Source organism: Amblyomma maculatum, chromosome 1 (assembly GCF_055883805.1).
Source record: "Amblyomma maculatum isolate TAMU_Amacu chromosome 1, ASM5588380v1, whole genome shotgun sequence".
Taxonomy (NCBI): Eukaryota; Metazoa; Arthropoda; class Arachnida; order Ixodida; family Ixodidae; genus Amblyomma; species Amblyomma maculatum.
In genome coordinates, this window is record NC_139344.1 from 383,494,710 (window position 1) to 383,518,105 (window position 23,396).

Consider the following 23,396-nt stretch of genomic DNA (forward strand, 5'->3'; position numbering starts at 1 on the left):
TAGCAACGATGCAAAGTTGGCAGACGTTGGTCTGCGGATATCAGTTTGCTTGTTGTCTCCTAACTGTACAAATTTCCAGGGAGGGAGAACTGGCGCAGGTGGCTGAAGAATAATGTGTGGCGTTGCATACGCCCTCAGTGCTTGCGTGGAATGTGACAATGTGGCCCTGACTCTGTGAGCATCACGGCGCTGACGGGTGTTAATAAAGTTATTCATCATCATTATCTTCTTCTTCTTCTGAAAATTCTTTTTGGCTCGTGAGAAAAATAGAGATCTTTGTAACTAAACACACATACACACAAGCATCTCTAAATTTATTTGCCTCAATATGTAGCAAAAACGTTTAACTAGCTGGGCTGAAATTTTGCATAAGGGGCATCGTAATTGTCCTTATAGTTTTTTTTTTTTTTTGCTTGCTAGCTATACTGGCTTACTTATTTTCCTGCAGTGTTACTATCCGTATACATTCTTAAATCACAAATTAACTAAATTTAACTATATATATATATATATCAAGGAAAGAAGCCGACAGTCGGCGAGGCCAAGGAAAGCATTGGGGATTGTACTTTGTCTTTTTTTTTTAATTTTTACTTCATAATCACGTAAATTAGTAATGTAATGTGTTTAGGGGAAAGATAAATAATCACAAAGTAGAAAGAAAAACAACGTGCCGATGGTGGGAACCGAACCCACGACCTCCGAATAACGCGTCCGGTGCTCTTCCAACTGAGCTACATCGGCCGCTGTCCCCCCTGCTACTTTCTTGGGTATTAATGTTATCTGTATATGAACCTTGAGAGTGTTCACCAGCGCCACCCTCAACTATAGCGGTGGACGTGGAACGTCCTATGTTACCGCCAGCGTCACGTAGAACGTGATCACAAGTGAGGGCGAAAGCTGTGCTAGAACCCTCTTACGCTACCTATGGCTTCAAGACTGCCAGAACCGAGACCCCCGTAAGCTACAAGCAGATAAATGAAGGGGAAATGAGGGTACTCGTTATAATACATCAAGGAAAGAAGCCGACAGTCGGCGAGGCCAAGGAAAGCATTGGGGATTGTACTTTGTCTTTTTTTTTTTAATTTTTACTTCATAATCACGTAAGTTAGTAACGTAATCTGATTAGGGGAAAGATAAATAAACACAAAGTAGAAAGAAAAATAACGTGCCGATGGCGGGAACCGAACCCACGACCTCCGAATAACGCGTTCGGTGATCTTCCAACTGAGCTACATCGGCCGCTGTCCCCCCTGCTACTTTCTTGGGTATTAATGTTGTCTGTATACGAACTTTGAGTGTTCACCAGCGCCACCCTCAACTATAGCTGTGGACGTGGAACGTCCTGTGTATATATATATATATATTCTTATAAATATCTTAGTTGTCTACGCGCCCGCACTAGAAGGACCGATTACGATGAAATTCCGCAAGCACAGGACTTTTATCCGGTGTTTTCAATGCCTTGTACTTTACAGCGCAAATTTAGAATTTCGACTATCTAGCAGTCTTCAGCGTATACTGGTATCGCACAATGCACGGGCGGTTTTGAATTTCTCCTCCATCGAAATATGGCCATCCTCATTCGATCCCGCGAACTTATCCTCTGAACCACCGCGGCTGCTTACGTTTTACATGATGGGGCCCTGCGTTTTGGGGTAAAACCAGATTTCATCTGGGTCATTTCGTGACCCAATGTAATTTCTGCCCAAAAACGCACCTTCAACGAAATGTAAGTATAGGTTTTGTACTGATTACGGTTCACGGTTTATAATCGTGTCGGTGATAGTTGTTTATTCAGTGGTGCAATCTGAGGGTAAGTATGAAAAGTACGTTTAAGAGAGAAGGTATACTGATCAGATTCCCTATTGGCGTTTTTGTATCAAGGCTACTTATTGTGAACATGTACGCAGCGGGCGAACACAAGCTGGCACTGACAATCATATGGATCCATATAACGATGGTAATGGAACACTGGAAAGTTATTGTAATAAAGGACAACAAAAACCACTTATTAGACGTTCTTGTGTGTGTGTGTGTGTGTGTGTGTGTGTGTGTGTGTGTGTGTGTGTGTGTGTGTGTGTGTGTGTGTGTGTGTGTGTGTGTGTGTGTGTGTGTGTGTGTGTGTGTGTGTGTGTGTGTGTGTGTGTGTGTGTGTGTGTGTGTGTGTATGTGTGTGTGTGTGTGTGTGTGTGTGTGTGTGTGTGTGTGTGTGTGTGTGTGTGTGTGTGTGTGTGTGTGTGTGTGTGTGTGTGTGTGTGTGTGTGTGTGTGTGTGTGTGTGTGTGTGTGTGTGTGTGTGTGTGTGTGTGTGTGTGTGTGTGTGAGGCCTATAATTTTTTTTTAATTTTGGTAAAAACGATGAGCCAAAATTAAAGTATTTCATGCCCATTATCAAAACGAACACTGGTATGTATTTCTGCTGGACGAAATAATCTGAATTGTGGAACTTCATGAATCACTCGATTGGTACCCGAATGTAAACTAAACAAACAGCGCTGGATTTTATTTACCAAGAACCTAAAGATGTAAATTTCGATGCCTTCTTGTATGAAATTTACGAACGCCGGCCCCTAGTGTTTCATTTCTATTTCCTGTCATTGTAAGGCACTGAGATAAAGGCTTCGTTATCGTTTCTGCAGAATGAGCATGTGTATAGTATGTTCGCACATTGCCACAACGCAGCAGAAAAAAAGAGGTATATGTACGGATAACAGCGACACGATTGCAGGAGTATAGGCGACGGTGTTTCCTACGAGAGAGGACATCCACCACGGCGGTCTCTTCTGACCCTGACTGACCATGGCATCTTCGTGGCACCTCTTGATGTGCAGCGCAGAGATCCCATAGCCGGGACGGCAAAACAGGGGCAAGTGCATGACATCGCGGGCAATATCGAGTGCTACTCAAGCACAGCGGGGATCTCTGCCGCGAGACGACGTGCTCACGAGAATATCTGATATCAGAGTGGAGCCGAGCAGCTGAAGAACTTACTACAAACACGTGGGCACTTGGCGATGCGCACCCGCCCGTGGAGCGAGAGATGAGGATGGGGGAACCCCCTTCTCTTCTATTCATTCCCCCTCCCCCGTTTTTTTTTTTTTAATTTTTATTTTAACAAGTGGTGCTGTTCTCCGCGGCGGTCAAATTTAGGCTGGAGGAACTCGGCACGCAACTTTTGTCGTAAACGAGCATGCAGAACTGAAGAGAAAATGCTAATGAAAGAAAGCGAGACAAACGCTGCAAACGCGCCTGTGGAGAGCGAAGCTGGTTTACGACTGCTGTAGGAAATTTCCGCTCATTCGAATTCATTGCTCGGCGAGGCATGTGCGAAGAAACAGGTCTGCGCTTGCAAAAATGTCGAAGGAAGTGCATTTTTTAGTAGTTTAGTTGAGCGTGAAGCAGTTGCTATGCTTAGTGAATAACTGGTGCAAGTCAGACAGCCGTCGTGTGGTCCTTATAGAACTATACCACACAGAAGAAAAAAAAAAAGAGGGGGGTGGGGGGTGCATGACATCTTCAAGAACAAAAAGTATTTGGTTTCTAAATAGTGCAGCTAAGTGCACACAACATACAAAACGCATCGTGGGGTCACATGTCAATGGGCGCGAACACATCTCCTAGCGCTGGCGCTTGCATCCCAGCGTAACGGGACGGACGAAAGGGCAGAGAAAGTTTCGGGCGAGCTGAGGGAGCTGTCTTTATGACATATCTTCTTGATAAAAATTACTTCAAAAATTTTAGTTACGATTGGTTGGACTTGGCTATGTGATATGTTAGGCTGCAGCGATTAAGCAATTGAGACACTGTCGCGGTTTTCGATGTGTGCAAAGCACATACTTATGTTCAACGTTAGGCTCTACAGACACGATGACCAGTAATGTAGTTTGCCACCGTCTCAATTTTGGATACACGGTATCTAGACGTGATGGTCTTTCTTCAGAACCCAAGATCAATGGCGGTTCCCCATCGGGTGGCCCGAACATGATAATCCAATTTCAAATTAAAGTCGGACGTCACCTTCGTACGCTCGCTGAGCTTCGAATTCTTATTGATATATATACCATTGGGTGGCTTTTTTCTCCTTGTAGTTCGGCGGCGACTCGGCGTCTTCGACGATCCTAGACTTGGCACCGCCGCTTAGAGAGACATTCCCCCCGTTTTTAAGGCTTCTCCGACGCTTACATAGGCTTCCTTGCTTCTTTCGCACGTTGTCAAGTGGCCTCGCGCCATGCGATGACTTCTGGATTCGCCGACGCTTCTTCGCGTAACGTCTGCTGATGCTGTCCACATATACGTGCGCTCGTCGCCCGCCTCTTCAAGCATTGCGCGTCTATCTAGCGAACACATGCGCTGCGGATTGTATTCTCAGTTGCGCGGTCATGATGGTCACTATGAACACGGTGATGAACATAGCGGAGCGTGGCATTGCGAGCGCCGTGAGGAGACCGGCGCGGCTCGGCGCAACCGGTTGTCATGGTAACGGCGCATGCGCATTTGTGGCTTTGGCTAGGCACCGCGAAGCGCGCTTCTGCTAGCATAGTGTATCTTTCGCTACAAAACATTTATTGGGTGAACCAGGTTATATTATAAGGATTGGGACGGTTCCGTTACAGGTGGTGTCCCTGACCGCTTCAGCCAAGTCGATCGATCTCTGCATGCTGCGAGGCCTAGCCCGAACTGGAGACAGCGATCTTCCAACCCTCCTGATTCGTGAGGCTGCAGTGGCTGGAAGTGCTTGCATGCAACCCTCCCGGATTTTCATCTTAGGCGGATACTTTCGTTTTGCCAATTGCGTTGCACGATTGCGGTAGCAAGGTGCGTTTTTGCAAGTTCTAAAATGCGCAGATAAAGTTTTTCTTTTTTCTTTTGCGTTTTGCGACCTGACATCTATATGAAAAGTGGTCGCAGCCCAGACGAGGGCCATGGAATCAGAATAACAGAGAATAGTTCCGATCACCACTGATAAGAATTAAAAAAAAAAATGGTTACCTGCTTCGAATTCCCGCAGTCCACACATTAGAGCACGAAGAGGGGGAAGGGGAGTCTTACGACTTCACTATGAGACCAATTGACTTTGAGTCCTGATTGAAAAGGGGGGGGGGGGGGGGGGGGGGGGAGCGGCAGAGGACGAGTTCTGATCACCAGGTAATGAGGAGGCCATGGAATATGAGCCATGGTGAGCGCTTTCTTTGTCTACTCGCTTGTCCTTTGTCCGTTTCGCGGTGTCTTGTTTGGTTTGGTTTGTAGGGTTTAACGTCCCAAAGCGACTCAGGCTATGAGAGACGCCTAGTGGAGGACTCCAGAAATTTCGACCACCTGGGGTTCTTTAACGTGCACTGACATCGCACAGCACACGGCCGCCTTGCTTTTCGCCTCCGTCGAAAGGCGGCCGCCGAGGCCGGGATTCGATCCCGCATCCTTGGGAACAGTAGTCAAGCGCCGTAACCACTGCGCCACCCCGGCTTTTTTTTTTCTTTATTGCATGAATTGGTACAAATACATCAGTATAATCTTAATCCTTAACTTCATTACTTTCTTCTTTTCTTTTGTGTGCACATTTCACGAAGGAAAAACTAGAGCTCGGATCGCGCATCCATTTCCCGAAATTGCGTCAAGCGATAAAGCGGCATAGTATGGAACGCAGTTGTCAGGTGCGTTTATTTATTGCCAAAGTTACAGTTTGAACGGCGAGTTGTCGACTAACGAGGCAGGCATACCAAACAAGACGCCCCGCCGGGGTGGCGCAGTCAGCCAAGGGGCATGGCAACCACTGCGCCACCCTGGCGGGGCGTCTTGTTTGGTATGCCTGCCTCGCTAGTCGACAACTCGCCGTTCAAATTGTAACTTTGTCAATAAATAAACGCACCTGACAACTGCGTTCCATACCATGCCGCTTTATCGCTTGACGCAATTTCGGGAAATGGATGCGCGATCCGAGCTCTTTAGTTTTTCCTTCGTGAAATGTGCATCACAGAAAGAAAAGAAGAAAGTAATGAAGTTAAGGATTAAGTTTATTGCAATCCTTGCAGCCTTAAGTTCGTCATTTATTATCGTTCGCGCTTATCACTCTGCCTATCCTCCAAGCGAAGGCAGCACACCGGTACCATTTTCAATAGCGCAGATAGTAAAAAAGAAAAATGCTTAGAACGGAATCTCCGCCGAATGATAATGTGCCGCTTAAGCCAAGGCTTAAAGTGACCACGGAAATATGCGCTTTAAATTGTACCTGTACGCTCTCAAAAAGTTGTAAATGCGCGAACGTACCAACCAGATCGTGCAGCCTCGTCTAGGCGTTATCATGAAATGTAAATGTTCATGAGAATAACTATAGGGGCGACAGGCGCGAAAAAGCCTTGAGGTTTAATGAGACCCCCGCCTCTAAATGTCAAACTCTCAAGGATTGTCGCTCATTCTGTGTCCATTAAATAGTGGTAGTATAGGCAGGGGACACGTGATAGACATGGAATGCGGGCCTTGAGCCAAGGAACCGCGACACCGGCGCTATGGTTGCGGTTGCATTGGCACCGCACCGAAACTGGCACAACGCCTGCAGCGTCCTCAACGCCGCAACTGTTACCACCGCGGAAGAGGTTGCCATCGCGTTAGCTCTGACCGACCCCTCCACCAAACTAGTCGTTAGCGATTCCCAACAGGCAATTCGTAACTTCGATGCAGGTCGTATATCCCGACAGGCACGAACTATCCTCCGATCTCTCACCTTACCACACCTCGTCTTCTCATATCATGAGGCGCTCAGCGGGAACGCACAGCTGCGCATGCTCTTGCCCGAGAACTCAGCTACCGGGCGGAGCACCCTCCTCAGCCTGCCGCTTCCTCTGACACTCCCCAAGGCACTCATTCACGCCTTGTTACATACACGGACATCCTCCAGCATTATCGGCTCGAACGGTGTCTATACCCCCCTGCACACCGGGAACTGTCGCGGCGCAAGGCCGTCCATTGGCGCAAAATACAAACAGGAACCTTTCCCAACCCATGGCTATATAGCAAAATTTTCCCAAATCTTATTGCACCTAGCTGCAAACACTGCTCACAACCGGCCACATTCACTCACATGGTGTGGACATGTATACGACACAACGCAGACAATACAGCTACAATGGATGCGTGGGAGTCCCTCCTGCGTACCACCGAGCTCGCCCAACAGCGCCAGCTCATTTTGCGCGCATTGGAGGCCGCAGAGTCCCAAGGGATCCCTGCTGACCTTCTCTAAGCAGTGCAACCAGTCTTTCGGCTGGTTCCCCTTCTTTGGGAGTAAATAAAGAGTTTATAATAATAATAATCATCATCATCATCACCGGCGCCAATTACACAGCAGAGGCCATAACAATAGTATGAAAGTGCAGCGCCACCCAACACATGTAATATACTGAGAGCGTGTCAACTATTCCCTATCAAACGGCAGCGTTCTCACCAAATGTCAATGTAAAACAAAGTTCATCTCTTGGTACAACACGATGCAGGTAGGTTGTACCGAACGTAGTAGTCACCGCAATACGTTGCCAGCTGTTGTGCCGAGTTTCGGTTTTGGGACAGACAAAAAAAAAAAAAAAAAAAAAAAAAAAAAAAAAAACTCCGCGCTTACAGGCTGCGCCGGAATTTAAACACTTTATTTATTTATTATTATTTTATTTTTTTGCCGTCTCAGAAAGTAGTTTCGTTGCCCGTTGCCACGAAGTCACCGCTGGCACTAAACAGATTGTCTGTGCAGATTGAAAAGCTAAAGGTCAACCAGTTGTTACCTATAGCTAACTAGCATGATTTTTCAAAGTAACTGACACCGGCCACCGGCGACGTACTGCTCGTACATGAAAAGACTTCATTTCTATTTCGCCCATCCTACATGTTTATGAATTTTTAAAATGTTCCCCAAAACACCTGATTGTTTGTTTTTCATTCTTGCGAATCCCACAGGAAAAAAGTAAGCCCCAGTGATGCGTTCTTCGAGGCGTGTAAACATCAGAAGCGAAACGGGAAACTGGGAGAGATGTTTGGTGATGGCAATTGGCGCGAGCACATGCTGCACGTGTATCAATCACATTTTATGCGCGTATACAAAGTAGTTCCTTATATAGAAGAAATGTTGGTTTGTTGCTGATATTCACAGCGTGCGTGTGTTCGCTTGTTCACTTTCTGTATACAAGTATATATGTGGTAGACGTAGCCGGTATAAAAAGCAAAACTGTTTATTTATACATCAGGATATATATCCGTCACGGTGGGTATAAGTGAACTTGAAGATCCGGGTCGATCAACATGGTTCGATACGGGCAGTGAGGGCGGCCCCTTTCCAATAGAAGCGAGTCGCAATTCGCCCGTGTACGATGTTGATGCACGTTAAGCAACATCATGTGATCGCTATTATCCGGGGCCCTCCACTAAGGCGTCCCTCATAGCGTGAGTCGTGCAGTGGTTGTGGCGCTCGACCGCTGTATCCAATTAAGGATATGCGGACTCGAATCCCGGCCACGGCGGCCGGGTTTCGTTGGTGGCGAAAAGCCTCTGCGCTGTGCGATCTCAGTGCATGTTAAAGAACCCCAAGTGATAGAAATTTCCGGATCTTTCAACTAAGGCGTTTCTCACGTCCCGAGTCGCTTTGGGACGTTCAAACCCATAAACCAAACCAATGAAACCAATTCGTGATTTGGAGTAAGTGGACAAGGTGCGCTGGACGACTTAGAGACGCCAAATCATGAATTGTTTGAAGGGCTTTAAGGTTAACTATACTTTCTTTCGCGCACCATACATGTATCGTCACGTGTTGACCATCGTCATAATAATGCCATCCTTGCCCCCCCCCCCCCCCCCTTCTCACTTACAAAAAAAAAAAATAATAATAATGACGCGATAGAGTTGCTGCGTCTCCCCTTACGTTTCCTAGTTCGCCTACATGCTGTGCATAATCGCTTAATTACCAATGCATTATTCTGTGCACCTAATATCTTAAGGTATCACGTCATCATGCTACCGATCGTAAGCGGCAGTCCGACATAGAGAAAAACAGAAACTTCAATGGGAGAATGAGACAGCATTACCGTGGCTGTGACGTTTTTACTAACCACCTAGCGCTACCTATCACCAAAAATATTATAGTGATTATCTGATCACTAGCTACCTGTCATAATTATAATAATTATACTGATTAGTAGTTATGACTGAAGCATTACTGTTTTGTAATTTTGTAATAATATTTTATTGTCATTAAACACTACCATTGATGACCAATGACTAGATATGACATCACCAGGTGATGACGTCGCACCCGGCGACACATTTTATGACACATTTTGCGGACCCAGCATACCCTAGTAAGACTTTCGCTTTAATAGAGCCCCGCTTCAACAAAGCCGCCGGCAAACGCAAGTGCCTGCATGTGGCCTATAGGAGTAGCAAAAGGGCTAGCCTGACTCGACATCCAAGAGCACTGGAAGATTGACTCTTATTCCAACTTCCCATTTCAAATAAGCAACCAGAGGTGGCAGCTTTCTCATACCACGTGATCTCGTTATGCCGCAGAAAGCATCGACGAATTAGTGCTCGGCCGTACCACCTGCCAGCTGCCACCTGCCAGAGCCATGCCGTTACTTTTCGCCCAGAATGGCAACGCCGAATGTTTTGCAGGATGTGGCCTTCAACGCTGTCACGTTAAAGCATTATCTTTTAAGGCGAAAATCTTTATGGGCTCATTTGTGCACGTGGGCAGGATTCGTGCGGCCACGGGTGGTGTCGCACCATGATTGTTGAGTGTGGAACTATATACCGAAAGTGGAAAGGGCAGATCAGGAAGGAAGCTTTCTTTGATAACTCAAGAGACAGTGCCCTACTTTTTGAAGCTAGATCAGGGTGCCTTAGACACGCAGCTACAAAAATAAATTTAACAATGAAAATGAGGAATGTGCAGTATGTGTTAACTACACTGAAACAATTGACCATATTATATTCGAATGTAACGGTATCCATCCGGAAGTCGATGCAGGCGCACTCACTCTTCCTGAGGGCCTGGAGTTTAGAGATACTAGTGGCCGGCTGAATGAACCTGCGGTGGAAGCTAGCAAAAAACGATTAGAAGATTGGTGGCTTAAAAGCAGAAAAGTAACATAATGTTAGTATTGTAGAAACAAAAATTCAATAAATGGAATGATGGTATAGTTAACTGATTTAAAACAATAATTAAGATATAGGGGCAAAAAACGAGCATGATAGCAATTACTGTGTCACCCCGTTTCAAAGGGGACGCTCCAAATTCCTATCCATCCATCCGTCCACCCAAAAAGCAAATTGATTGATGAGCAAAAGAATGACTGTATGAGGTAGAAGGTAAAAAATGTCTGTGTGCAAATTTCGTTGACGTGGAATAGTTAATTAATTACCGCCAAAAAGTCAACTGGACGTCAAAATAGCCAAGGGCGTTGATATAATGTACAGACGTCTCAAGAGCCATGGACATCGAAATTGTGCAAAAAAACATGGAGAGACAGAAGGAGTAAGTAAAGAAAGAAGCAAATGAGCGAAAAGGCGGCCAATTCGAGTGCAAATGAGTCGCAGGAAAGGCTTTCCCTTATCGCACTTAAGAGGTATATAAGTTACTCCAAGGAATTTTTATTCTTTTTTTGGCCCAGTGTGGAGGTGCCTCCACCTATTGCACTGAACACGCGTCATCCAACGAGCGAGCCTTGATCAAGCTTCTTCAACATTATTTTCTTTCCTATACTCATGTTTTCCCAGAATGTATCATTGTTTTTATTTTTGTTTCCATGTGCGCCCGCTCCTCTTGGCACTGTGTGAGCCCTCGGGTAAATAGAGTAAGTAATAAATAAATGAAATGCAGTTTTTTTTTGTCCTTGCCGGTATGAGTTAATAAATTGTGTACATGTGAGAAGCCATTTGTTGCTAAAACTTAATGCATACGCCTACTCATTTTTCTCCGTACTATAGCCTTTTAATTCAATTCAATTTATCTACCAGTAAATCTGGAAGGCTTTCATGGCTAAAAGCTGCTCTGAGCAGCTTGACGTGCCGCTGAATCCTTCACTTGGCATTATACAGATTACACAGTGGAGAGAAAATATAAATTTGAATAAAAAAAAAAACTGAGCACATTTTGTGGTAATTTGATATGAATCGTAATGGAACATATAATTTCAGACGAGTAAAGAAAAGAAGTAGAATAGAGACGCGACACAAAACATATGTGCCACACAGCACAAATGAGGATATACAAACACAATTTATAAAGAATTCCTTGCTGGTTGCTGTTCCACAGGCAGAAACGTTCTGAGAAATGCATCATACATACGCTGCAATTTCTATTCACGTTTCTATTGTCGTGGATAGCGTTGTTCTATAAACATTGTTTTTGTTGTGAAAAAGTGTATTATTTTCCCTCACCCTTTAACGACCTTTACCGGCCAACAGTATTGGAGAACAAATAAATAATAAATAAAAAAAATGCAGCAGAAACTTGGTGCTATACGCAGCTGTAACATTGATCTGAACTGTATATAAGCTTTCAATATCTACACGAACATTCTTCGGCCGGATATAGGCGCACTTCCGCCGCTGAATTTTCCGCGTTCACGAAAGGCGCACGCGAGATAGCCACAGCGCTTAGTACTTTTTAATGGAAATGCGATTGCCGTCTCAGATTCTGCTGAAATCGTTTTATTATTGTAACAAAGGTATATGTACTGTCCATGATTATAGAGTCCATGAGTGTTCGAAAGCCTTCGAAATCGGACGGAATGCCGAACAACACCACCACCAACAGCAACAAAAATCGGCTTATGGTGTCAGGGACACGACGTGTAGTAATTAATTTCTTTCCTGCGACATTATGTTTTTAACGTCTGATGCACTGATGCAGCAATACCACTGAAAAGCCGAGCGAAAAGCACGCGATTTGCAAGATACGCTGCAACGCAATGACAGAGGCCAGAATATATGACCAATGTTCAATCGTAAATATATACTTTTCCAGCTGCTTAAAACTGTGGCTACAACTATCGTTCAAGTTATTAATCCCTTCAGGAAAGCGAAGTCTTCGAGAGTTTCTTTTCCTCAGCTTACGGCTATTCACAAGCTCAGCAAAAAAGAAAATGTATACCTCCTGTGTGGTTTATCAGCATTTTATGTTGTTATAAGGGGGGGGGGGGGGGGGGCAAAAATGCATGAGGCCCAAATGCACTGCAGCGTGGGTGTAAAGTGATAATAAGCTTTTATTATCTGGCTTGGTATAATGACTCTCTTCCTACAGCTTGTATATTCCTTATCGTCTGTCACGCTGAGTGGCGGATCCAGGTGAAAACGGCTGCTTTGGAATGAGGAAGGGCAAAAAAAAAAAAAAAAAAAAATCAGAATACTACTTGAAAAGAATCGGTGTGGTATTTCGGCCTCGCCCCGCGAGCCCAGCTGTGCCGAAGAACACGGATTACACAATCCTAACCTTTCATCATCATCATCATCATCAGCCTGACTATACCCACTGCAGGGCGAAGGCCTCTCCCATATTTCTCCAATTAACCCGGTTCTATGCTAGCTGCATCCACTTGACCCCTGCGAACTTCTTAACCTCATCAGCCCACCTAACTTTCTGCCGCCCCCTGCTACGCTTTCCTTCCCTTGGAATCCAGTTTGTTAGACTAAGCGACCATCGGTTATCCTCTCTTCGCACTACATGTCCTGTCCATGTCCATTTCTTCTTCTTGATTTCCACTAGAATGTCAGTAACTTGAGTTATTTCTCTGACCCACTATGCACGCTTCCTATCTCTTAATGTTACCCCTACCATTTTTCGTTCCATAACCCTCTGGGTTGTCCTCAACTTAAGTAAAACCCTCTTGGTTAGCCTCCACGTTTCAGCCCCATAGTTGAGTACAGGTAAAATGCAACTGCTGTATACTTTCCTCTTGACCGATACCGGTAAGCTGCTAGTCATAATCTGCGAGTGCTTGCCAAATGCGCACCTTATAGCCTTTAATTTACGTTAAAAGAGAAGTCAGTTTCTACAAAACATTTATATATCTGCAAGAGGTATGTACTGGGATCTGGGCGTATGTCAAGCAACTCCAACGAAGCCGAAATTGGTCCGGAGGTCACCGTGCAGCGGTTGACTTATACCTTATAGGCATCTAAACGTATCGAGCAAATATTCTTTATTGTTTAATGGGTTTATACCCAGAGGATGCGCTGTCATCGCTGATACTTCATCATATTCTCGGGTACCGCTTATACCGCGACATAAGCATAAACACAAGTGCACACTGATCGTGCACTACTGACAGCTGATTCTTTTATTGAAAGACGCTCGCATTATACACGCTCGCGAGAAGAGGAAAGCGTGTAGCCACAATTCCAGCTACAAAAAAAAAAAAAAGGTCAAAAATGTATATTTCAAATGTATACTCCAATATATCAGTTGCAAGTATGGAAGAGCAGACACTTCCTTCCACAAGAACACGCTGCTTCCCAAAAGGGAAAATAGGTGGCTTTTGGTCCGATATTTAGGGGTACCGCCTGCGTTTGAGTATATTTGTATAAAAAAGTAATCACTAATTGGCATTAATTGATGCTAATGAGTAACCGCTTTCTTATTAAAGGAGTCTTTTGTAGCTCGATGCTGCAAGACTTGCGTAACGCAGTTGACCGTGACTGCTCTCGGTGCGTGATAACAGCAGCTGGTTCGCTGCGGAAAGTGCACTAGTGTGTTTCAAGCTTTCTTTGTTTGTTTCCCGATTTCACGAAAGTCATAATTTTAATAAAGTGTCAGCAGTCCTTGCGTGCGTGGGGTTCGTAAAATCAGGTCTCTGCGCGATGTTTACGCACCCATTAATTTATTTCCGCGTATACGTACAGGCACTCCGTTACAGCCGTTCGGGGCAGATTTTCGCGTACAAATCCAGCTGGAAACCGAAAAATTCAAGTGCGGTGCGCTATAGCACTGAGGTTCGAAACGTCAAGACTACGAGGAAAAAAAAAAACGTACTTCCATTCGTTTACGTATATATTCATCGTTTCCTGCATACATCTCGCGATAAACGACGTCAACGACGTCGCTGGCTGTGAGCGTTCACACTCCCGGAAGTACAAGGACCAGTGAACGACGCTACGCTGACGTCACGGCGTGGTTGACCAACCATCGTCCCTTTCTAGAACAACTTGTCATTCTCCTCCTTCGCTGTGGTTTTGAACCGCATTACAGTCCGAAAATACGTTGCTAAAACGTGTTTTAGCCTGGTTATACTTATCCAACATTCAGAACGGCAACACTGGAAACATTTAACTGCACTTCGTACTCCCTATCAGCGTTCCAGCTGAGACAGTGTGTAGTTTGACAAAACGTACATCTCTTACCGAGTCTGCTTATCCGTCGGCGTTGCTGTGCGGCAGCAGCTCTGGCAGGCAAGTGGTCGCAGAAGGCGGTCGCCGTCTCGGCTCCAACGGCGACTGCGGCAGACGTCAGAAGCAAGACAGAGTGGCGGAAGGAGCCGGCGATGTCTTTATGATGGGGCCATCGTATACAGCCGCACTCACCGCCGTCTCGGCTTTGCGATAACCTAATGCAAGGGTGGCGACCGAGTGTAGCGGGGCGCGATAAAAAAGCAAGCTCAACGCGGAACGCGTGCTGACTCGGCTGGCGTCCGTCTTGCTTGTTCCTTGAATTCGTGTGCTCCGTCACATTAATGCTTCAGGGTACGCACGATTTGTGAAGTGAGAGACTTCCTCATGTTCAGCACGCCGGCTAGGCTACTCCATGTTGCTAATGCAGGATAGTGAAACGGTTGCTCCATTTCAGAAACATGGGGCAGAGCAGCTATGCCCATAAATCTGGGCATACTCGCCCCATGGTTCTACGGCCTTGCAACCGTTTTGCTATATCCTGTCCTAAGAAACAATTCACGAAGGTTCAATCATCGCCACCAGCAAAAAAATAAAAAGGAAGGAAAAAAAGAAAAAAGACTACAACAGTGGGTTAGCTCTGTTAATCACAATTACAGGTGAAAACGCTAGTCTCAAAGTTTTTGTCGATATGAAGCTCAAAGGATGCGGGTCCCATGGCCATAGGTCAAATTTCGGGCAGTGGTCAGCCTTCCATGGCTTTCTTATGTTGCACATTGTTTAGGCTTAGCTCCGCCTGGGCTCAGCAGAGGCGTCAGAATATTGATATCGGCTAAGTCCATTCTGCGAGCCATAGCTCTTTCAACTAAATTTCACCTTATGAGGGATGCAGGCGAAGAGAGTAGGTCCCTAGACATAACCATAAGTGGCGACGCATCTGGAGTCGTTGCGTAACTGAACAGACAGGTTAGCTCGTTTTATATACGTATACAGTCAGGGACAAAAGTTAGCGGAACGCGAGTTCGTGGAAAAATTATTTGTTTCGTGTGACTGGGCAAACATAGCGAAATAAATGTGCTGAATCGCGAGGGGACATGCACGCCTCATTTACAGAAAAAAAATGTCACAGGAAAAACTAGCGAGGCAACGAAAAAATAAATGTTTTCCCACAAATCCACCTCTCACAAACTTTTGTCTCTGACTGTACGTATAAGCATTTCCAGATCACAGAACTAAGGCAAATTTTAAAGCCATACGCCGGCATTCGTGCATATCGGAGCTCAGCGCAAGTGCATCGTATTCCATATGCGAGGAGAAATCTCTCCTGGAAGTAAAGGATTGAATTTGCTGCGTGAGCAGCCATGAAATTGAAACCCTGAGAAAGGATTAAGGCAGGGCTTGGACCTATATGACTCTTACCTCACTTGCGATGCCTGAAATACGCAAAAGAAAGACATGCACTCATTGATTTGCACAAATAAAAAATGCACTGTAGATACATGTTTCTGGCAATTTTTCGTCTACTCCCCAACATACATGTGAGGGCTCCAAGAGCTTTGAATATATGCTGTGCCGCGAATGCGTATGCGCCGTCCTCTGCCATGTTTACCCAAATGGCATTTGCAGAATGATAGATCGCGATTTTTTTTTTTTTTTTGATGATGGTTCGCCTTTTGACCTCACATGCCGCTTTGCAACAGAATACAGAAGTGAAATCGTGCGATTGGTCTGCGGATTCCTGCCGTGTCTCAAAATGCGGTGCAGCGGTAATTAACGCCAACTGCATGCAAGTACATCAGGAACATCAATGCACGGTCGACTGTAGTCTAAACCATTTATAAGTAAAAAGGATGGCCCAACAAGTGCTGCACATTTTAAAAGATTCGCATCAGACTCATAGATGCAAGTAATGAAGTTTTTCTGATCGCGAATTCTATTTTCTCTTTGTTTCAAAAAAAAAAAAAAAAGGCCGATTATCTGAACGCATTTCGTCAAGAAACGTAATCGTGCGAAGTGAAACACGTTTGTTCGGTGCAGCTACTTAGGGGTATCGCGATGACTGCGCCTCCTGTGATCTTTTGGCGACGCATCATCCAGATCCCTCTAAAGGTGTATGGTATATATTCTAGACATCCACTAGAAAACGCTATGGAGCGACTTAGTCCCTCCTGATTGTTTGGTTGTTGCACTTGGATTGCTGCCATGACATTTGGCTGTTTGCTTTGCCCGCACATATATGATTTACGAACACTTTCTGTAAGCGCTTACGCACCGTCGGCTTTAAGTTGATAGCCATGACGCAGATGCGTTTGCTATTGCTCTCAGGTGACAACTATCGGACCTAAAACCACTAAAGCCACCTCATTTCACTGCGCCGCTAGACGTACACTGCTCCATCTTGCGTATGAGGAAGAACGCTAGCTTCCTGCTAGTTGAATTTGTGGAAAGAAATTTGGCAGCGATTTTCTGCCAGTCTTGACATTTTAGAGCGCAGCTCTTTGGTGCCCGTTCCTGCGTTTCGCGTCGCCGTCGGCTTCGTGCCTCGTAGCCTGCTCCGCCCCCCTCTTCCTCCGTGGCGGCGACCGCGCGTGTTCTCCAATTGCTGCGCGCGATCCTGCTGATTGATTGATTTCTAGGCAGTGAAAAGCACGGTAACTGTCTCACTTGTTTTCTGTGGACACCTCAACCGTGCCGAAAGGGAAGGGAGGAAGGTGGGAGTGAAGGTGAAAGAGGAGCCGTAGTGGAGGGCTACGGAGTAATTTCGACCACCTGGGAATCTTTAGCGTGCACTGACATCGCACAGCACACGGACGTCTCTTCGTTTCGCCGCCATCGAAACGCAGCCGCCGAGGTCGGGTTCGAACCCGGGTACTCCGGCACAGTAGTCGGGCGTCTTACCACTGCACCACCCCGGCGGGGCCCTACGCTGCTTCGTGCTTACAGAAGAGAGAAAGTAGAGAAGAAAGAAAAAGAAGGATAGAAAGAGCACGCCGCAAATGCCGTCGTCCACCACCTAAGCGGTGGCGAGTCGGCCTACAAAAGATAAAAATTACGAGGGCTTTTAGCGACTAAAGTATTGAAAGGCGAAAGCCTGAGAAGCCTCATCTTGTCTAGCGTTCCTGCCATCTGCAATCCCACGCTTGAACGCCCGCCAAGGAACGCCGCGCGACAGGCGCCGCAAAAGCGGGACACACTTTGCCCACGACAGTATGAGCCATTAAAGGCTTTCGCCCTAAAAGTAGTCCTCTCCCCTGATGGGGTTGGTACAGGTGGGTCACCGCCGCTTGCGGCGGAGGCTAGCCTGGCGCCGAATTTTTATCTGTTCTAGGCCGTCATTGCACACGCTACCGCTGGTGGTGGACGACGGCTGTTGTTGCGGCGTGCGTCTTTCTTTCCTTCTTCCTTTTCTTTCTTCTCTATATTCTCTTCTATCTGCACGAGGCAGCGGAGGTGGCTCAGCTACAGAGCCAGTAGCAGGCCCGTGCATTTTCTTTTCCTTCTTCCTACAGCCACAACAACAACAACAGAGGGTCTCTGAAAGCGTACCATTCCTATTCTATAATTTGCCTCCCATCGTTAGCCTCTTGTCGGCATTCGTTGCAGTGCTACATATAATTATAAATTTACAGGAAAGAGAAAAGGCGCAGTATCTATCACACTTTCTCCGGCAAGTGTGTTTGGACAGTACACCATCGCTCCTGTCGGGTGGCGTTCCTTGGCGCGCGTCAAGTCTAGCATTGTAGATGGCAAGAACGCACCCCCCGCGGCCAATCAGAACGCCGCAAAAGCGGGACACACTTTGTCCACAACGTCACTAAAGGCTTTCGCCCTAAAATTCGGTGGCAGACTAAACCTCGCCGCGAGCGGCGGTAACCTAGCTATCCCAGCCTCATCAGGACCATGACCAGTCACCCTCCTGTCCCGATCTGTCAGCGCACGTTAAAGATTCCTAGGTTGTCGAAATTATTCCGCAGCGCTCCACTATGGCTCCTCTTTGTCTCCTTTCACTTCCAATAACCCCTTCCTCTTCCTTTACCGCGCGGTTCAGGTGTCCACAGAAACAAGTGTGACATATATAATGGGTATTGAAGCCCCGCCGGGGTGGTGTAGTGGTAAGACGTCCGACTACTGTGCCGGAGTACCCGGGTTCGAACCCGACCTAGGCGGCTGCGCTTCGATGGAGGCGAAGCGAAGAGGCGTCCGTGTGCTGTACAATGTCAGTGCACGCTAACGATCCCCAGGTGGTCGAAATTACTCCGTAGCCTTCCACTACGGCTCCTCTTTCTCTCTTTCCACTTTCACTCCCACCTTCCCCCTTCCCTTACTGCGTGGTTGAGGTGTCCACTGATAACAAGTAAGACAGTTAATGCGCCTTTCCCTTCCTATAAATAAATAAATCATGGGTATTGAAGGGCGGACTATGATGACAGGCAGCAGCACGTCGGTGGCCAGCATACAGGATCGACCGGCGACATATTAGCTGTAGACTATGTTGTTGTGGCTGCAGGAAAAAGGGAAATAAAATGCACGGGCCTGCTACTGGCGCTGTCGCTGAGCCACATCCGCTGCCTCGCGCAGACAGAAGAGAAAATAGAGAAGAAAGAATAGGAAGAGGGAGAGAAACACGCGCCGCAACAGCAGCCGTCGTCCACCACCACCGAAGCGGTGGCGGGTGCAATGACTGCCTACGACAGATAACAATCAGTGGCTGGCTAGCCCCCGTCGCAAGCGGAGTTGACCCACCGTCCCATCCCCGTAGGGCCAGAAACTGCCACCCTTCCCTCCCGCCGCAAGCTGCGGTGACGTACCTGCCCCAGCCCCATCAGGGGAGCTCTACAAGCTTGTATCCGCAAAATCTGTCATCAGAATTAGGGGGACACTTAAGCTCCGCTGTTAAAGGTAAGACGAGTTAGAGTTTCGCATCCGTTTTTCACTTTTTTAATTTAAAACTTTTTTATGGACCGATACTTAGCGTCTGCAAACATTGGCTTTAGATTCTGGGCAGTTTAACGGTACATTTGCTCCCCGCCGTAGTGGCACAATGGTTAAGATGCGCAACTACTGTGCCGTAGCACCTATGTTCGAATCCGACCAGCGGCGCCTGCGTTTCGATGAAAGCGAAACGGAGTGGCGTCCGTGTGCTGTGCGACGTCAGTGCATATTAAAAATTAGTTGTAGTTTAACTCTGGTTAACCCTTGTTGAATTGCGATAGCAATGGCGGAAGCTTCTTTTGCCTGCTACATTATTCCCCTGTAAGATTCATTTTTTTCCTCCTCCTCCTTCTTCTTGCAGCTGTTCAAGGCACCGCTTCGGTGGTTGTTGTTGGTTCACAGGAAAGGAAAAGCGCAGTATCTGTCACACTTGCTCTGTGGACACCTGAACCGCGCCGTAAGGGAAGGGGGGAAGGTGGGAGGGAAGGTGGAAAGAGAGAAAGGGGAGCCGTAGTGGAGGGCTACGGAGTAATTTCGACCACCTGGGGATCTTTAACGTGCGCTGACATCGCACAGCACACGGACGCCACTTCGTTTCACCTTCATCGAAATGCAGCCGCCGAGGTGGAGTTCGAACCAGGGAACTCCGGCACAGTAGTCGGGCGTCTTACCACTGCACCACCCCGGCGGAGGATCTTCGACGGCTGTTACGGCGCGCGTCTTTCTCTCCGTCTCCCTTTTCTTTCTTCACTACTTTCTCTTCTGTCCGCACGAAGCAGCGGAGGTGGCTCAGTTACAGAGCCAGTAGCAGGCCCGTGCATTCTTTTCCTTCTTCCCACAGCCACAACAACGTCAAACGTGGCCTCCGCCGGGACTACGCGACGACTCGAAACCTGGCGCAGTATTGCTATCGCTATAAAAACCCCAGGTGGTCGAAATTTCCGGAGTCCTCCACCACGCCGTCTCTTAAAGCCCGAGTCGCTTTCGGACGTTACACCCTACAAAGCAAACCAAACCAAACATTTTTCTTTGTAACCCAAACTTTACAGCCCCATTAAGCAAATATCCAGTCGTTGGCGTGTGGACTCGGTCGTGCCCCAAAAAGGCTTCAGCGAGGTTTATCTGCGGGGTGATTCCGCGTGACAGGTACTGCGCCTTTCCTGTAAACCAATTAGATGGATGGAAAAACTATTTTCGTCAGAGAGCATGTGTGGACGATTCCGTGTTAGATGGCCATCAACCCATGGCTGACGGCGACCTGGGTGGCCCACTCCACGGCCCTGGTCTGGACGACCGGGTCTGAACTGGCCAACACGGCCTCCCACTGCTGGAGGGAAGGATCACGCACCAATTAGAAAACGGCGGTGAACTTTGATGCGTTCACCGGAACGCTGGTTGTGTTCGACAAGGGGCGCGCGATGCACCGTGTGCAGCAGCGCAATGCTCTGGCTTTCTCATATCTCCACTGCACATTATGCAGTGCTCTCTGAATTTGTTTTTCAATATTGCAATAATTGTTCAATTACACTCTAAATTTTCTTAATTTTAGCATAATGAAGCAGTGGCGTTTCATTCTGAGCATTTTGGTAAATCATGAACCCCCTTTTAGTACGTAGCATTATTAGCCGCAGATTTCGCCGATGTTTGTCCGAAGCCTCTTTCTCTACGTGAAGTTGAGGTGGAGAAAACAAGAGCGGCGAGCATCTTCCTCTCCCTCCTTTTTTTTTTTCTTCTCTTTTTTCCCTTCTGTCCGCAAGAGGCAGCGGAGGTGGTGCAGTGGTAAGACGCCCGACTACTGTGCCGGAGTACCCAAGTTCGAACCAGACCTCGGCGGCTGCGTTTCGATGGAGGCGAAGCGGTGTCCGTGTGCTGTGCGATGTCAGCGCACGTTAGATCCCCAGGTGGTCGAAATTACTCCGAAGCCCTCCACTACGGCTCCTCTTTCTCTCTTTCCACTTTCACTCCCACCTTCCTCCCTTCCCTTAAGGCGCGGTTGAGGTGTCCCCAGAAAGCAACTGAGACAGTTACCGCGCGCCTTTCCTTTCCTATAAATCAATCAGGCAGCGGAGGTGGCTCAGCTGCAGAGCCAGTAGGAGGCCCGTGCATTTTATTTTCCTACGCGCGTCCCTCGCTGAATCCGACCGCCGGCGGCTGCGTTTCGATGAAGGTGAAATGGAGAGGTGTCCGTGCTGTTGTGGCTGTAGGAAGAACGAAAAGAAAATGCACGGGCCTGCTACTGGCTCTAGCTGAGCCACCTCCGCTGATTGATTAATTTATAGGAAGGAAAAGGCGCGGTAACTGTCTCACTTGCTCTTGTGGACACCTCAACCGCGCCGTAAGGGAAGGGAGGAAGGTGGGAGTGAAGTGGAAAGAGAGCAGCCCTTCGCAACGGCACCTCTTTCTTCCCTCCTTCGTCCCTTCCCCCACGGCGCGGTTAAGGTGCCCACGAAGTGTGGCAGATATGGCGCCTTCCCTTTCCTATAACCCAATTAAAAATTTTAGCGTGCTTCAGGCGTTTTAACTAAGGAGGAGGCGGAACGGTCACAAAGGAAGGCTCCTATCGAGAGAGCGCGGGCGTGTTACGGTTGTGGACTCCGGGGCCCAGATCACAAAACTGTGTTCGTTCATCTGCACTAAAAAAAAAATGAAAATCTTTTTTTCATTCATCTGCATAAAAATGTTCAAAAAATGAAAATAAACAACTTCTCCGCCGCGTGACGTGACGCAGTTGCATCGGAGTACCCGGCTTCAACCCCGACCGCCGGCAGCTGCGTTTCGGCGGCTGCGTTTCGATGGAGGCGAAACGAAGAGGCGTCCGTGTGCTGTGGGATGTCAGTGCACGTTAAAAATCGCCAGGTGATCGAAATTCAAAGCCCTACACTTCGGCACCTCTTTCTTTCCGCTTTCACTCCTACCTTCCTCCTTCCCTGACAGATACTGCAGCTCCTGTAAACTAATTTAGTATAACTTAAATAATCCACAGAGAGGTGAATCCTATGCATGAGAAAATTTTCTATCGAAGCAAAACAAACCATAACAAGCTGTAACATGCATTGAAAAGTATAAAAGGGGTAGTCAGTGCTGCGCACCTACTTCTAATTTGATGAAATACTGAAGTCGGCTGTAATTGTTTCCAAACTTTTTTCATCTATTTCGACCACCTTATCAATTACACAATCTAAAATTTCTTATCATCAAGCATATTGGCTTTTCATCCAGAGCATTCTGACACCATTGCAGTCACCCTTTTCAATTGTTCATTTCTTTAACTCATCAATAATACAATAATTTCATTAATTGATCACTAATCAATCCCTGCAACCACAGGAAACCATGATAGAATTTCTTTATGCAGCTCCCGATTATTTCCTACACGCGGTGTCGGCAAATACAACTATGACGTCGATGGCATTTCGTCCAAATGAGCTGTATAAGCTATCGCTTAAATTGTGTTGCCAGGTCTGACGTCATCATCCTAGTGAAGTCAGCACTCATGGTCAGAAGTGAGTTGTGAGTAGTATAAAGAATATGGAATTAATATCGAGCAATTATAACTAATTACAAAAATAAAAATAACTACTTATGATATAAAAATAATTAATGATGAGGATAATTAACGTTAATGGTAAGCAAAAATAAAAATAACGCATAAAATGAAAAAATAACATGCATTAAATGTAACAATTACAAAAACGATGCGGCAACGCCAATGCTTTTGCATTCTCGGAATGCAGTTCCTGCAGTGACCCGAATTTTTATTATTCTAAAGGCTTGCTCTGGCAGTTTTCAGCTAATCGTACCCCCCCCCCAACCTTCATTTAAAATGGGGGCACACTGAGTTTCACTGGGCACATATTATGAAGCACATTCCCAAGACAACAAGGTTCATATAAAACATGCCAAAAAAAAGAGCAAGACAAGCGTATCCTTTCATTGTCTGCCAGACTTTAACTGACACCATAGGCCAAGAGTATGAGATAAAAAAGCTAGCTAATGGAAACCTTCCTTTGGAAGTGCTTTACATCCAGCGATATGGAAAACTATCAGCAGTCACAGCTTTCGGAGACATTCGCATTTCTGATCAAGCTCTAAAGTACATGACTAAAGAAG

General features: G+C 46.7%; 1 protein-coding gene across 1 annotated transcript in view; it reads right to left on the minus strand.

Moving 5' to 3' along the window:
• LOC146208396 (uncharacterized) overlaps window positions 1-14,414 on the minus strand; it is a 47,982-nt gene extending 33,568 nt beyond the window's left edge. Inside the window, exon 1 of the mRNA XM_084593162.1 lies at window positions 14,370-14,414. The gene's annotated coding sequence lies outside the window, so the exon portion shown is untranslated. The remainder of the gene's footprint in view (window positions 1-14,369) is intronic.
• Window positions 14,415-23,396: the final 8,982 nt, after the last annotated feature.